Genomic DNA, 4,376 nt, shown 5'->3' with positions numbered 1-4,376 from the left:
GAAGTTCCAAGATAAGCCAGTAGTAGAGGGGCATGGTTTTGAAGTTCAGAGAAAGTAAAAAATAGGTCCAGGAGGGGCAAAAAACATATGTTATATTATCTTATTTAATCCTCATAGCAACCCTGTGAGTTAGAAAGGACAGGTATTCCCCAATGCACATGTAATTCTTCACCTCCTGACTGGCCAAGTAATGAGGTTTCCCACAAACTCTGGATGACTGGATAGCCAATGACTTTTACTCTGAAATCATAGTAACTGTGACATTAGAATTTGGCTTTGGGAGGGGGAGAGAGAAAGACAGAGAGACAGAGAGAGACAGAGAGCCGGAGGCAGAGATAGAGAGAGACAGAAAGAGACAGAGACACAGAAACAGAAACACAGAGACAGAGAGAGATTGGAAGAAAGAGAAGTGAGGAGGGGAGAGTAAGGGAAGAGAGGGGAGAGAAGAAAAGAATCTGTCCTTCAGGCAGGGATCAGAACAGTGGACCTGAGCCCTGGGCACCCTCCCCTTGTGGGCGGGCCCTTTCCTTGTCTAGGATTCATGGGAACTACTTTTGCATTATGAAGGAGATTGGAATGGGTGAACCACCTCTGAGATCTTTGTTTTGTTCCTCTTCTTTCTGGGTGAAAAGGCAACATTCTTGTTAAAGGTCCAACTCATCTGTTTTAGGTCTTTTAAACCTTCAGGAACAAGGGAGTAGATTTAAAGAGATAAGCTGATTCTGTCTCCATAACCTGCATTGAGGTCCCTTCTCCCTATTCCTCATAACCACTTACTCTTTATCTACCATTATCAATTTATTTCCCTTGAAATAAATAAATATTTGGCTAATAATCCTGTCTTATGTGATTAATGACATGACTCAGGACACTATTTGGGAAGTGGTTTTGCCCTGAAAGAGATAGGAGTGTGGTATAGTGCCATACTTAAAATCATGAACATCTGGGTTAGAATCCTGCTTCAGACATTTGCTAGCTCGGTAAGAGGTTAAATCACCTCCTGACTAGAAGGTATCAAAAGAGGGATCTTAATTGAAGTCTCTCCAGACAATAAGTCTACTTCTTTTTTCAGAGAGAAAAAGGTAAATGACAAAGCCTTGGGGAACACACCACATTTTAGGAGGATGGAAGAAGAGGAGAATGAACCACTGAAACAGCCAGCAATTAAGTAAGAAGAGAACCAGGAGAGAATAGTGTCCCAGGAATCAAAGGAGAAAAGAATATGCTAAGAAAGGTTGTGTCACAGTGTGATATTTTGCAGAAAGGACAAGGGAGGATGAGGCCCAAGGAAAGGCCAAAAAAAAAATCACAATTTGAGAGGTCTTTGGTGACCTTGGAGAAAGAATTTTCAGTAGAGTGATGAGGATGAAAACAGATTACAGAAGCTTAAGGAATGAATGGTTAAAGTAGTATAGTCATATAATATGTGACCCATTCAATCAATCAGCAAGTATTTATTATGAGCCTACTATATGCCAGCTACTACATTAGGTGCTGGGGTACAAGTGCAAAGAATGAAACAATTCCTATCCGCAGTGCGTTTACATTCTAATGAGGGAGACAAATACGTATAAAACACATACAGCATAAATAGAAAATTAATAAATATAAAATGCAGTTAAATGCAAAGTAGTTTGAGAGACTGCGCCAAGTAGTTTAGGGCATCAGAAAAGGTTTCATACAGAAAATGGTACCTGAATCAGAGGAGGAAGGAAAACATATGAGATAGCCAAAGTAACTGATGCATTTATAGACACAAAAAACACCTAAAGAGTTGTTCAAATCCACATTGGCACCTTTGTCTAGCCTGCTTTTCATTGGTGCTTTCAAAGGTACCTGGGCCTTCCTTATTCTAGATTACTACATTTACAAAGGTCTTCAGCTCCCTATCTGAGAACAAAACTGATCCAGACCTAATGTTCACGAGCCACTCAGGGTCAGCCTGCTTGCCTTGCAGACCTATCCAGCATCACAGTCATATGCCATCTCATCTATCAGGACAAGGCGAATTTGGGTGGCTGTGACACAGGATGGCACAAGTTCTCCACTAGACCCATGCCAGAGGTTCCCTCTTATCTTCAAGATAAAATACAAAGTCCTTTGGTAATTGAATCTCTTCACAACTTGAACCCTTCTTACCTATTCCCCTGTACTCCAACCATGCCAGTCCACTTGTTGTTCACTCACTGCAATCTATCTCCCATCTCCATGCCTGGAATGCTCTCCTTTCTCACCTCTACTTTAGAATTTCTGGTTTCCTTCAAGACTCAACTCAAACGCCATCTTCTGTAGGAGGTCTTTCCTGGTCCCATTGAGATGTTAGTCTTTTCTCTTAAGGTTGTCTTCCATCTGTTCTGTATGTGCCTCTTCACTCCTTACCTCTTGTCTCTTCTTTCCTCTCTTCTCTTTTCTTCTCTTTCTTTCTTCATCATTTAATAGTTCATCTATCTATTCATTTATTTATTCACTCATTTATTTATCTAATCATTAATTCATTTACGTATTTGTTCATTTATTTAGTTACATATATCTCATTAGAATCTGTATTTTTCTTTGTATCCTCAAATATTTCTTTGTATCAGCTTGCATAACGTTGGCAAGTTGTAAGCAGTTCATAAATGGTAGTTGATTGATCAATGTCTTTAGCGATAGACAGTGTGTGGAATAAATGTTCTAACACCATCCTTCTTTTGGATTTATAACATATGATAGATCAAATTGATATGACTAGTGATAGCTAGGTATAAAGGATGTGTGTGTCATGTAGGTATTTCCAACTAGATTATGTATTTTTAAAATCAAGTATAGTATTGGTTTAGGTTTATAGCACAGATTTAATCGTTTGTTTACTCATAGCCTCACCTCCCATGAGTCCTTCTTAAATGAATTAAAGGGGATTTCTAAGGCAATTTTGAGTCCACTTTAAGCACTGTATCCTTCACTGCTTGGGTAGATCAGAAGCGGGTCCCTGGCAAGACTTTGTCTTGCCTTCAATTTAGTGCAAATGCGGTAGGATGGAACTGGACCTGCCATTTCATTGGTATATGGCATTAATGCCATTTAGAAGTGAATCCCTGGTGAGCGGAGCCAAGATGGTGGAGTGAAAGCAGTGACTTGCTTTAGCTCTCCCCCAAATCCCTGCAAATACTCATAAAAAATGGCTCTAAACAAATTCTGAAGCAGCAGGACCCACAAAAACACAGAGTGAAACAAATTTCCAGCCCAAGACAACCTGGATGATTGATCAGAAAGGTGTATTGAGCCGGGCTGGGAGTGCAGCGCAGTGCAGCGTGGGGCGCACAGGCCGCAGCAAAGCTGGAGCAGGCCTCAGAGGACTGAATCGCGGGCAGCTGTGGAGGTGTCCAGACTCCTCAATCCACAAATGCCAAAGAGAACTTAGGAGGTCAGTGGGAAAAGTCTGTTTCTGTCAGTGGTCAGAGAGGAAGGCGGGGTTTCAGCTCCATTCCCCAAGAGTGTGGCCTGGCGGGGGGGGGGGGGCAGCTGCTTCCCGAGCTTCCGGCCCACAGACTGAGGGGGAATCCAGTGGCTGATCAGAGAGGGACTGCAGGGATCTCTTTGCCGGTGCTGAGGCAGGAATCTCTTGCTTTGCCCATGTGTGGATCTGGGTCACAGTTCTGGGCGGCAGTGCTGGGGTGAGGAGGAGCGCTGGCGTGGTGGAGCTTGTAGTGGCTGTGGAGAGAAACCCCTCCTCACAGTTACAGGACAGAAAGGAATACTTGTGGTCACAGGCCAGGAAAGGAGTAAACACCTCGCCCCTTATCATACCACCTTGGAAGAACTGAAAATTTACAGGTCCCTACAAGTATCTCTGAAAACAGCTTACCTGAAGCTTGGGACAGCACATTCTCCACATTGGAAGCAGACTCTTACCTTAACAAAGACTTTAAAACTCAAGTAATTGGCTGGGATCATGAGCAAGCAGTGCAAAAAGAGTCAGACTATATTATCTTACTTTGGTGAAAAAGAAGATCAAAATATACAACCAGAAGAAGACAACAAAGTCAAAGCTCCTACATCCAAAGCCTCCAAGAAAAATATGAATCAGTCCCAGGCCTTGGAAGAGCTCAAAAGGGATTTTGAGAAGCAAGTAAGGGAAGTAGAGGAAAAACTGGGAAGAGAAATGAGAGTGATGCAAGAAAATCATGAAAAACAAGTCAACAGCTTGCTAAAGGAGACCCAAAAAAATACTGAAGAAAATAACACCTTAAAAAACAGCCTAACCCAAATGGCAAAAGAGGTCCAAAAAGCCAATGAGGAGAAAAATGCCCTGAAAAGAAAAATTGGCCAAATGGAAAAGGCAGTCCAAAAGATTACTGAAGAAAATACTTCCTTAAAAATTATAATAGAGCAATTGG

This window comes from Phascolarctos cinereus, unplaced genomic scaffold (assembly GCF_003287225.1).
Source record: "Phascolarctos cinereus isolate Bilbo 61053 unplaced genomic scaffold, phaCin_HiC Scaffold_9;HRSCAF=440, whole genome shotgun sequence".
Classification (NCBI taxonomy): Eukaryota; Metazoa; Chordata; class Mammalia; order Diprotodontia; family Phascolarctidae; genus Phascolarctos; species Phascolarctos cinereus.
The sequence above is the reverse complement of the archived record's forward strand: the minus strand, read 5'-3'. Positions refer to the sequence as shown.